The sequence below is a fragment of the Dama dama genome, chromosome 33, assembly GCF_033118175.1.
Source record: "Dama dama isolate Ldn47 chromosome 33, ASM3311817v1, whole genome shotgun sequence".
Classification (NCBI taxonomy): domain Eukaryota; kingdom Metazoa; phylum Chordata; class Mammalia; order Artiodactyla; family Cervidae; genus Dama; species Dama dama.
In genome coordinates, this window is record NC_083713.1 from 48817402 (window position 1) to 48830516 (window position 13115).

Sequence of the window (13115 nt, forward strand, 5' to 3'; positions counted from 1 at the left end):
CAAGCCCTCCTCCAGGGGATCTTCCCCACCCAGGGATGTAACCTGCGTCTCTTAAATCTCCTGCATTGGCAGGCGGGTTCTTTACTACCAGCGCCACCTGGGAAGCCCTGAGAACTCTGTGTAAGAGACTGTATTACCAATCACGTCAGCTGCTTTCAGCATCCGCACAGTTATCTTTCATTTAGGAAAGCTCTAGGATGCAGAACTGTTGCTATGCATTTGTCCTGTTGTCTTTCTTCTGTCCTGAGGCTTTATGTCACGGACCATGATTTATAGTACTAGCTCAAATTATTCCTGATCCTATATCTAAAATGGTATTGCACAAGAACATGTTCATGGCTATCATTCTAAAACAGGAGGCCATTTGCAAACCAACAATAAACTACATGCAATGGCAAAAGAATATCATGCTAACTTTTGCACAATCACAAATTCCAGAACAGATTATTCAAAGAACTCTCTGGAAGGTAACAAGCTTATAAAAGCAATTCTAATTAAAAAAAAAAAATTTCTGCATTCTACATATATAACAAAGTTACAGCATGTCACTTGCCCTATAAATTGTCACTATTACCACTTGGAGCAGAAGGAAGTGTACACATAAAGATATATATGTGCATAATTTTATATTCCCAGAGAAAATTGAAAAATTATAGACATTAAATAGTGCTTTAATTGCATCATGAAAAATGACATTTAAGCAATGGTTCATAGTCCTACAAAGGTAAAGTCAAGTGTATATGCTGCCTAGTCTAGTGCGGGGAGAATGGCTTTTAGAGGCGATCAGGCCTGGGAGCAAATTCTGACCTTGCCATTAGTTGGACCTGCCACCTCTGGCTGATTCCTCTACTGCTCTGAGACTGAGGTTCCTATCAGTAAAACAGAGATATTAATTATCTATTTTGCACAAAGTTGTGGGAATTAAAGGAGAATGACTAAGTCCCTATACATTGTTGGTTTAATTATCAAACTATTAAATAAGTACTAAATGCTAAAATTAGAAGGGAGTGGAATGGATTGGGAGATTGCGATTGACTGACATGCACTACTATGTTTTAAATAGATAACCAACAAGGACTGTATACTGCAGGGAACTCTACTGAATGCTCTATGGTGACTAAATGGGAAGGAAATCCAAAAAAGGGGATATGTGTACATGTACGACTGATTCCTTTGCTATACAGCAGAAACTAACACAATATTATAATGTAACCGTACTCCTAAAAAAAAAAATCTAAAATTGGAGATTTATGGTTCCTCAATGGATTACATACCAGCCAGTATGATTAAGATTATACCATATCTGGCCAGATTTAAGACAAATTCAATACACCTATTTTCAGCTCTCAAATGCTGTGATTATCTAAGAATATATGAGAGAAGAATGTAAAACTCCTCTGAAGATGAGTTTTAAGAAAACTACTCTAAAAAAAAATAAAAAGAAAACTACTCTAGAATATATGTGAGCACAATATTTAGGCCTCAGTGGAGCATTTTCATTTACCTGCTTTCTGATAAATCTATATATTTTTGTCTATGCTCATAAATAAAAGCGGTTCTCATAAAGTGTGCCTTAAAAAGCAACAGGCTCCCTAGAGTCTGTCATACAAAGTAAAATAAGTCAGAAAGAGAAAAACAAATATCAGATATTAACGCATACATATGAGATCTGGAAAAATGGTACTGATGAACCTATCTGTAGGATGGGAATGGAGATGGAGAGAAGAGACTTGGGGTCACTGTGGTGTGGGAAGGAGAGGGTGGGACCAACCGAGAGAGTAGCCTCGACATATATAGACAATCATGTGTAAAACCGGTAACTAGCAGTAAGCTCAGCTTGGTGCGCTGTGATGACCTAGAGGGGTGGGATGGTGAGTGGGTAGGAGGGGAATTCAAGAGGGAGGGGATATATGTATACATATGGCTGATTCATGTTGTTGTGCAGCAGAAACTAACACAACATTGTAAAGCAATTAGACTGCAATTTTTTAAAAATTCAAAAAAAGAAAAAAAGAGCAGTAGATTCTGTGCTTGTATTTCTCACTCTTCTTTAAAGAAATACTTTGTATTTCTCTCTCTTTTTAAAAGGCTCAGCTCCAATATTTCTCCCTCATGAAAACTTTGTGTCTACTCCACCCCATGGAATAGTCTCCAGCCTGGAAAATGCTTGGGGTTTGTTTGGGGATACAAGATTGCCCTTCCTTGTTGAGCACTGGAGAGGGAATTGCAGCTCCAATTCTTGCTTAGAGATGAGCTAAAGGTCTCTAAATGCCTCACACACATAGGCATTACCTTTTAAAAAAAAAAAAGAAAAAAGCTTTTTCATCTTTTCCACCTACAGAATTTCCATTTCCATGTTGACTATTCATTTAGATTTTAGGTGAACAGATGAAGATTGTGAGAGTTCTGTTTTCAACAACTAAAGCTCTGCCCATCGCTGGCCTAGTGTATTCACATGTGGTTCAACACATACTAGGTTGGGCCTTAAATATGTTCCGACCACATGATCTTCCCAAGCTATCCTAAAAGGGTGAAAAGGGACTGAGCCCTGCTGGGCTTTCATCTCTTGCTCCTCCAGCCCCACCATCCAGCCTGTCCACCCTGATCTGTGCCCTGGGAAGCCAAGCTATGATGACCAGGCACACAGTTCCCTTTTCTACGGGCTCTCAGTTTGATTTGGCCAATGGCAGAAACTGGCAGACTGGAGAGTGAACAGAGAGTGAGACTGAGGTGTTTACTCCCCTGACTCACTCCCTGCCAGGCTGTCATCATGTCTCTCAGCTGCTGTCAGGTCCCTAACTTCATAGCTACCTTCTCCCAGGTTCCAATAACCATTTTTTTCTTATCCGAGGCTCAGTTGGTAAAGAATCTGCCTGCAATACAGGGGAACCCAGGTTCAATCCCTGGATCGGGAAGATCCCCTGGAGAAGGGAAATGCTACCCACTCCAGTATTCTTGCATGGAGAATTCCATGCTCAGAGGAGCCTAGTGGGCTACAGTCCATGCGGTTGCAAAGAGTTGAACATGACTGAGCAACTCACAGCTTCAGGCCTGTAGGAGAGAAATGGCTTTTCTCTGTTGCTATCTCTGAAGGCTGGGACTATCCTTTCTTGATACCCTAAACCTAGCCCAAACCACTGTAAATAGCCCCTTATTCTTTCTCTCAAATAACACCAGTCTGAACCTGCCATCTGGTCCCTTCCAGGACCCTGACGAAGCTGTGAATCTAGTCTCAAAACACCAGAAAGTGAGTCACACTGAACCAAAGTGTCAGGTGTTGTAGGAATAGCTGCAGTGACTAAACAATACTTCTTTACCAGGAGAGTATAACAGCAACTGTTACAACTGGATTTATGCTACAAACCAATCAAGGGGAGAATGAAGGCTTTAGAAAGAAAATGAGAATATTAACAAGAAAAATCTAGCTGAAAAATATTTTATAATCCCATGCAAATATCATAAGTCCACCAAAATGCATCTTTTTTCTGCTCCTACGATCACTGAAGAACATCATGAAATGAGAAAAAGAGGGAGGTGAAATTCCTGAATCTTATTTAATAAAAGAGCTGAGAAAAATGGACACATTTTGATGAACAAAGCACTGGAGCCCATGGGAGCTTTAGTGTATTCAAAGCTGTACTCTTAACTACATCATAGAACCTAACACAGAAATGTAAGTTTATTTAAACATAAACATTTCACTGAGGAAGGGGGAAATATGGGGGAGTAGAAAGACCCTGAGCTCACCTCCTCTCATGAGCACAGCAAAACAACAACTATCTGCAAAACAACCATCCATAAAAAATGACCAGAACCCACCAGAAAAGATCTTCTCCAACTAAAGACATAAAGAAGGAACCACAACAAGATAACTAGGAAAGGCAGACTCAAGATATAATCAAATCCCATACCCCTGGGTGGGTTGACCCCCAGACTGGAGAATTATATTGCACAGGTTCTCCCAAAAGGCATAAAAATTCTGGACCCCATGTGCAATTTCCCAGCCTGTGTGGTCCTGCATCAGGAAGATCATCACCTAAAGCAGTAGTCCCCAAGCTTTTGGGCACCAGAGACTGGTTTCATGGAAGACAATTTTTCCATGGACTGGCAGGGGAGGGGGGAAGTTTTGGGATGATTCAAGTGCAAATGACTACATTTACTGTGCACTTTATTTCCAGTCTAATGCTGCTGCTGATTTGGCAGGAGGTACCAGTCTGTGGCCCAGAGGCTGGAGACCTCTGCCCTAGAGCATTTGACTTTGAAGGCCGCTGCTAAGTCAATCCAGTCGTGCAGGGCTTAATTTCAGGAGCTTCACAGTACTGGGGGAAATAGAGACTTCACTCTTAAAAGGCCTACACAAAATTTCACATACAACCAGGATCTAAGACAAAAGCAGTAATTTGATAGGAACCCGGGCCAGACCTCCCTGCTTGTCTTAAGAGAGTCACCCAGAGAGATGGGAGGCACCTGCAGCTCACCTAGGGGATATAGACACTAGTCACAGCCATGATGGGGAACATTCTACCCATGAATACTGCTGCTGGCAGCACAAAAGATCCCAAATAGCAAAAACAATCTTGAGAAAGAAGAACAGAGCTGGAGGAACCACATGCCTTAACTTCAGACTGTATTACAAAGCTACAGTAATCACAAGCTGGAATCAAGATTGCCGGAAGAAATATCAATAACTTCAGATATGCAGGTGACACCACCCTTATGGCAGAAAGCTAAGAGCAACTAAAGAGCCTCTTGATGAAGGTGAAAGAGGAGAGTGAAAAAGCCAGCTTAAAATTCAACATTCAAAAAACTAAGCTCATGGCATCCAGTCCCATCGCTTCATGGCAAATAGATGGGGAAACAATGACAGACTTAACTTTCTTGGGCTCCAAAATCACTGTGGATGGTGACTGCAGTCATGAAATTAAAAGACCCTTGCTCCTTGGAAGAAAAGCTATGACTGACCTAGACAGTGTATTAAAAAGCAGAGACAATCCTCTGCCAACAAAGGTCCAAATAGTCCAAGCTATGGTTTTTCCAGTAGTCATGTATGGATGTGAAAGTTGGATGTGAAGGCTGAGAGCCAAACAACTGATGCTTCCAAACTGTGGTTTAGAGAAGACTCTTGAGAGTTCCTTGGACTGCTAGGAGATCAAACCAGTCAGTCCTAAAGGAAATTAACCCTGAATATTCATAGCAAGGATTGATGCTGAAGCTGAAGCTCCAATATTCTGGCCACCTGATGTAAAGAGTAGACTCATTGGAAATACTCTGATGCTGGGAAAGTTGAATGCAGGAGGAGGAGGAGACGACAGAGGATGAGATGGTTGGATGGCATCACAAACTCAATGGACATGAGTTTCAGCAAACTCCCGGAGATGGTGAAGGACAAGGAAGCCTGGCATGCTGCAGTCCATGCGGTCACAAAGAGTTGGACATCACTGAGTGACTGAACAACAACAGTAATCAAAACAGTGTGGTACTAGCACAAAAACATATAGATCAGTGGAATAGGACAGAAAGTCCAGAAGTAAACCCACATACTTAATCAATAATAATCAACTTGAACTTTGATAAAGATGGCAAAAACATACAATGGAGAAAAGATAATTTCTTCAATAAGTGAAAACTGGACAGCTACATTTAAAAGGGTGAAATTAGAACATTCTGTCACACCATATACAAAAATAAACTCAAACTGAATTAAAGGCCTAAAAGTAAGACCAAAACCCAAAAGCTCTTAGAAGAAAACATAGGCAAAACACACTTTGATATAAATCACAGCAATATTTTTTGGGTTCATCTCCTAAATTAAAGTTGATAAAAGCAAAAATAAATGGAACCTAATTAAACTGAAAAGATTTTGTGCAGCAAAGGAAACAACTGAAAAACAAAAAGACAACCTACTGAAAGAAATATTTGCAAATGACATGACTGATAAGGGATTAATAACCAACATACATAAACAGCTCAAAGGACTCAATATAAAAAAATAAACCCAATTTAAAAATGAGGAGAACTTGATAGCCATTTTTCCAAAGAGGACATGCAGATGGCCAATAGGAACATGTAAAGAAGCTCCACATTGCTAATATTAGAGAAATACAAATCAAAAGCACAATGAGATGTCACCTCACACTTGTCAAAATGACTATCAACAAAAATAATACAAATAGCAAATGTTGGTGAGGATGTGGAGAAAAGGGAACCTTCATACATTGTTGGTGGGAATGTAAGTTGGTGCATCCACTGTGGAAAACAGTATAGAGGTTTCTCAAAAAACTAAAAATAGAACTACTATGTGACCCAGCAATTCTACTCCCAGGTATTACTGAAAAAAATTTAAAAGTCACTAATTGAATAAGATGCATGCACCTCAGTGTTCACAGCAGCATTATTTACAGCTGCTGAGACATGAAAGCAACCTGAGTGTCCATCAACAGATGAACAGATAAAGAAGAAGTGGCACATACATATAAGGGAATACTATTCAGCCATAAAAAGAAAATAAAAATTTAGCCATTTATAGCAACATGGATGGACTTAGAGGGTGTACACTAAATGAAATACACCAGAAAGATACAATACATACTATCAGTTACATGTGGACTCTGAAAAATATAACAAACTAGTGAATATAACAAAAATGAAGCAGACTCACAGATGTAGGGAACAAACTAATGGTTACAAGTGGAGTCAGGTGGGAGGGGCTGCATGGGGGGAGAAGTGGGAGGTACAAACTATTGGGTTTAAAATAGGCTCAAGGATGTGTTGTACAACAGGGCTATATAGCCAATATTTTCTAATAACTATAAATGCAAAGTAACCTTTAAAAACTATATTTTTAAAATTAAAATAAAAATGAATTCACTGAAAACCAGAATTCCATATTAACGCAATTATGATTTGCCCTACTCTCCTTCCTTAAAATCTTGTATTTCAATAAACAACACTATTTTTATGTGACAATGGGCTTTTCACTTAAATTAAGGACTTTCTCCTGTACTTCCTCTGATTTTTCTCTGGTTACCTCTCACCTTCCACAGTCCAAAAAGTTCCTATTGGGATAATGGTCTTGGCAGCCTCATTTGCCCAGAGAAGCCGTTTAATTCACCTTCCAAATCTACTTGTACTCACCCTTCTTAATTTTCTCTTCTTCTCCTTTTTCACTTCCTCCTATTCTCACCCAAGGACACCTAAAAAAAAAAAAAAAAAAGTTCAGCTTGAAATGTACATTGAGATCTCATCCATATTCTGTACCAATTTCCAGACCATAAAACTCCTCATTGGCAGAGACAGTGTTCTATGATAATGCCTAAAATAGGCCCTTTTACCGTGTGCTTAAAATAAAGCACACCTTGAAAGTACTTTCAGCTTCATGCAAATACAGAAGTCAAAGAGGCCAAAAGAGGGGTCCCTTTTCTTTTCCCCTTTTGTTAGTGAACACAAAGATTCTTTTCACAGGAACACCTAAGAGAGAAAGCTAGCTTAGGGATTTGGTAAGAGTGGCATCTGGGAAGTGAGGGGGGCTGAGGGAGCCCCGATGACTCTTAGTGTTTAAACCATGCTGGAATGTGAAGCCGACTATAACCAGCGCCCAGCTCACACCACTGATGGCGAAGGTGACTTCTGGTCCAAAGAGTCACAAATCTGAGCTACTGTCTTCCGAGGAGGCCAACAGCCACTCCAGCAGCTAGCTCGGGGCATGCACCTCAAGGCCTGCCACTCCTCTCTAACCTCCTCCTGCCCCCACCACAGATGTTTGCTGCCATTTGCACTCAGTAAGGAACTGTTGAGTATGCCCGAACAAGGATGACTTCACCCATTCCTTCAGTTTGAAAAGTCCACTCCCCTGACTCTGATGATGACCGATTTCCATTTACCCTTTGGCATCTGCGTCTGGGCGGCGGGCAATTCATGGCCGTGCAGCCTCAGATTAGCACAGTCACTATATCATGACTCATCAGCAAAGAACTTTCCCATCAGAACCTAATTAGAGTTCCCCATATCCCTGTGAGGTAAGCAGGTATGCTCTCTTGCAGGTTATAAGGAGGAAATTGAGGATGAAGAGGTTACTGGCTCTGTCAAAGGTTATTAAGGGTGTCTGCCAGGGAAGAAGTCATTACGCAGTCATCCTGGTTCAGTCTTTCTACTCACTATGGATCCAGGCCTTTTCCTTGTGCTGTGACCACCTTATCATTCTCTGGACTTTTGTGATGGTGCAGAGTCCAGCAGATACATGCATTTCAAAAGGAAAAAAAGGTATTATGGTATACCCTCCCAGTGGCTCAGTAGTAAAGAATCTCCCTGCCAATGAAGGAGACAAAAGAGACGCAGGTTCAACCCCTGGGTTGGGAAGATCCCCTGGAGTATGATATGGCAACCTGCTCCAATGTTCTTGCCTGGAAAATCCCATGGACAAAAAAGCCTGGAGCGCTATAGTCTATAGGGTCAAAAAGAGTCAGACATGACTTAGCAACTAAACCACAAGAAGAAACTGTGCCCTTGCTAAATACTTCAGATGTCTCTTCCCATAATAACTCATATTAGAAGTCCTCTCTCAGATACTTTCCAGTAAAGGTATCTTGTTAGGTAGAATTAATACTGTCTCCTGGAAAGAGGGTTCAGAATAAAACATCTTCGTCCTTTTCCTGAGAAAGGGACAATAAGGTTCACTCCTGCAATTTCAGAGGCACAAGCCAGCACACAGGCAGCCTTGGAGTTCAGGGTTATCACCTGTTCAGGTTTGTGAACTTCCCAGAGCACAATGATGGCAGTCTCCCCAACACACTTGGGCCAGGCCCTCTTGGCTCTTCAGCACGCTTTATGTCTCTGATGGGTTTCCCAGGGCAGGGACACAGCAAATACTGCAACTTCCTCTACCACTGGCCTTTTTGACTTTGCCAAAGAGAACCAGGATTATCTGCTTCCAAGGGAGAAGCACGTTTCAACCACCAAAACCATGTCCTTTTTGCTTTGCCAGTTCTGCTTCCTCCTCCTAGCTCCAGATGAGGACCCGTCCCATGTTTCCAGCTTTTATGTTATTACTATTTACTTTCCCACAGTGTGATTACTGTTACTTTCCTGAGGGACCAGATTTATGCTCACATGTTCTACTCCCACTCCTTGTTGATTTCTAAGTCACCAGAACCATCCCTGATCCGAGGAGGCTGGACTGTGTATTTCTGCCATTTTACATAGCATGAATTGGAGTAGATTACTTACTATTTCATTTGGGGAATGACTAGTTCAGAAAGACAATGAAACATGCTCTAATGCCACAGTAATTAAAACAGTGCAGCAGCAGCATTTGAGTAAACAGACAAATGGAACAGAATAGAAAGTCTGGAAAACAGACTGAAATACACAAGAGAGTCTGGTATATGGAAAAAAATGGCATCTAAAACCAGTAAGATAAGAATAAACTTTAAGAAACTGAATTGGGATAACTGGATACATACCTCATACTGCACACACAGAAAGCCATAAATGTTCCAGAAAAGAAAATTTGAACACAGACTGGTACTGAATAATCTTAAGGAATCATTGGTATAATAACAAAATAGAAGTTATATCCTAAAAAATTTGACATGTCATTGATATATATTGATATACTTACAAAGAAAATATAATATCTGGGGTTTGCTTTAACTATTCTCAAAATGTGTGGGAGAATAAGATGAAATAATATTGGTAAAATATCCCTAATTGTTGAAGTTGGATGACAGGTAGTTGGGGCTTATTATACTATTTTCTCTAATTTGTCTATGCTTAAAATTATCTGTAATAAAATATCTTAAAAATATAAGAAAATACAAATGACTTCCTTGGAGCGGGGAAAGGCCATTCTGACTATGATTAAAAACTTAGAATGTATTAAAAAGTTTGAAAATTCAATTGCATTAAGCAACAATAAATTCTGTATGACAAAAAAAATCATTTAAAAAAAGCAAATAACCTGGGGAAATATTTTCAACTCATGTCACAGACAAAACAATGGATAATCTCACTAACATGTAAAGAGCTACTGAAAATTGGTAAGAAAATTATCAGCAACCCATCAGAAAAAATGGTGAAGGACATTAATAGATATTTTGTGGAAAAAAAGAATAAAATGGCCTTTAAACAACATGATGTAAGCTGGCCATCTTTTCAAATAGAAGAAGTATAAATTAAAACTATACTTTATAAATTCCAGATTTTGACTTGTCTGATCGATAAAAATGTTTTCTAATACTCTTTTGAGGAGACCATAGGAAATCAGTCATTTTCATACACTGCTGATGGGAATGTGACTCCAAGGAGCAATTTGGAAACATTATTAAAATTTCAAATGCATTTACCCTTGACCCAAAATCTCACTTCTGGGAATTTTTTCTACAGATGGTCTGCTTTCATGCAAAATAATATACTGCCATGATAGTCTTTGGAGCATTGTTTATAATAGCAAATGATTGGAAAAAAACCCTAAGTGTCCATCAAAAGAGTATGTGTGTGTGTGGGGGGGGGTGGTGTATACATATATATACACTTAAAATGGAATATGATGCAGCCATTTGAAAAAAATGGGATTTCCCTAGCGGTCCAGCAGTTAAGACTCTATACTTCCACTGCAGAGGGCAGAGGTTCCATCCCTGGTTGGGGAACTAAGATCTTGCATGTTGCATAGCACAGCCAAAAAAAAAGGAGATACTCCCTATATTCTGCTGTGAAAAAGTTCTAGGATATATATATAAATACACACACACATATATATGAATAGAGATACTTACAAATATATGAATATTGTGTCATTTTTGTGTGTTGGAAAGGGAACAAAAACTACTATATGTATTTATGCTTATATGCATAAACATACTCAGGAACAGTTTATAGTAAACTGATAAAAGTGATGACCTGTAGGTGGAGGGACAGGGGTAACTAATACACCTAATAAGAGGACAGAAGTGGGATGGAGACTTCTCAAAGCACATCTCATTTCATTGTTTTGAGTTTTGATCAACATGAATGCATAATTACTCAAAATTTAAATTACAACAGGGTTTGAGTGGCTCTATAGTTTATGGATAAGCACCTACTGTACATTTAAAGCTCAACAGTTCTCTCTAAATGAACCAGGGACTTTGTAAATCCAAACAGCAAATGATACAAAAACATTTCAGAGCCAAGTAAAAATGCTATCATTTAGTGGTAGGGATGGGAGTCCCAGACAAGTCACCATCTTAATTACATTTTGCAAATTCCACTGGGAAAGCCCCTGAGATCTTAATAAGAACACAGTCACAGTTGTCTGCAATATGACAGCGGATTAAGAATGTAGGAAAGGGAGATGACAGCCAGGAAGCACTGCCGCCCAGCAGAACAGGAGTGGTCTATCCATTTGAATCTACCATGATTGTTGACTATTAGCAACACATCCCTCTCACTGCAGGCCAATACGTTTTAACTTTTTCATTCCTAAAGTCCAGACCCCAGATTCCACATTTAGAAAGATTTAAATAAACTGTATTGGAAAAGACCCTGATGCTGGGAGAGACTGATGGCAAAAGGAGAAGAGGGCGGCAGAGGATGAGATGGTTAGATAGTATCACCGACTCAATGGACATGAATCTGGGCAAACTCCAGAACATAGTGAAGGACAGGGAAGCCTGGGGTTCTGCAATCCATGAGGTCACAAAGAGTCAGACATGACTGAACAACTGAACAACAACAATGCAGAAGATAATAGTAAACCAGTTTTTAAGATGTATAACAAAATGCACAACTGCCATGAAAAGCATGTTCCACAAAAAATAATTACCTTATATGATATACAGAATTTTGACAAGCACAAACAAAAATTTTTTATGTTCATTAGCCCACATTGTTTATTGCCCCTAAAGAGCAATTTCTGTTAGGCTCTTTGAACTATGAGAAATGGCTTATCTTCCAGGACTCCAATTGAGGTTCTGAAATCTCAGAATTCAGCAACTCCCCATCTCCACATGACGGCTTCAGAGGTAAGAGGGCTCTATAACCCACTCCCATAGGAAAGGATGCAATGGTTCCTTGTGCACACAGTTAGGGGGGAAATTGCTATTTAGCTGAGTAACAAGTTAAATATTTAGCTCGTGGCCTGTTTCTCAGCATTTCCGTTTCCTCACACGTTGAATCAAGTATTGAGAGTTAGTGCTAACATTGGGCAAGTCACTTAACCGCCTTGTGCCTCAGTTTCCATACTGTAAAAGGAGATAATAAAAAGTACAACCTCAAGGGAGTGAGTGAACATCACAATCACTTAGAATCATGTCTGAAGACAGTGCAAACTCAGTAAATATGAGCTGCCTACCTGTAACATCTTAGAGATGAGTATGTTGAAAACTCTGTCTTTGGAGCCAGACTTCCAGGGCTGCCTGAGAAGTTACAGAATGCATCTCTGTCACCATTTTCCTTAGACTAGTTAGCTCTGGTACAAATGGAAATTATTTACTTTCAAAACTTTGACTTTACTAGTGTTGAGTGATTTATACGATCCTGTAGCCAGGAGGTCCCAGACCTACATTCTCTCCCTGGCAAATCTGTACATCTTCTTCCAAAGACAGTATTTGTTCATCACGTCTTGTCTTAGAAATGGCTTCAGGCAAGGGTTAGGCAGAGACTAGCAACCCCTTTCCCCATCTTCTGTGTGAGGCCTGGAACACGGGGCACAGAGGTAGACACCACACACAGACAGGGGCGGAACCAACCAGCCCACCGCTTCCCCAGGGAGTTCAGAAGAGACACCGGGTTGGGCCAGCTCACAGACAAGAACAGACATGCAGATCTGGGATCGGGCACCTCCAAGCTTCCCTTTTCCATCACAAAGGGATATTAGAGTGCCATGTGCTTAGTTGCTCAGTCGTGTCCAACTCTTTGCGACCCCATGGACTGCAGCCCGCCAGGCTCCTATGTCCATGGGGATTCTCCAGGCAAGAATGCTGGAATAGGTTGCCATGCCCACATCCAGGGGATCTTCCCAACCCAGGGATAGAACCCAGGTCTTCTGCATTGCAGGTGGCTGGCTTCTTTTATCGTCTGAGCCCCCAGGGTTATGAAGTGGAAGCAAACGGGAGAAAAGAACATCCTTAATCAGTTTCAAT

The 13115-nt window shown here is 40.3% G+C and overlaps 1 protein-coding gene across 5 annotated transcripts in view; it reads right to left on the bottom strand.

Annotated features, from left to right (window-relative positions):
• LYPD6B (LY6/PLAUR domain containing 6B) overlaps window positions 1–13115 on the bottom strand; it is a 228470-nt gene that overhangs the window by 25997 nt on the left and 189358 nt on the right. For all 5 annotated transcript variants that reach the window (XM_061135275.1, XM_061135274.1, XM_061135277.1 and 2 more), the window contains one exon: window positions 7135–7193. The gene's annotated coding sequence lies outside the window, so the exon portion shown is untranslated. The remainder of the gene's footprint in view (window positions 1–7134; window positions 7194–13115) is intronic.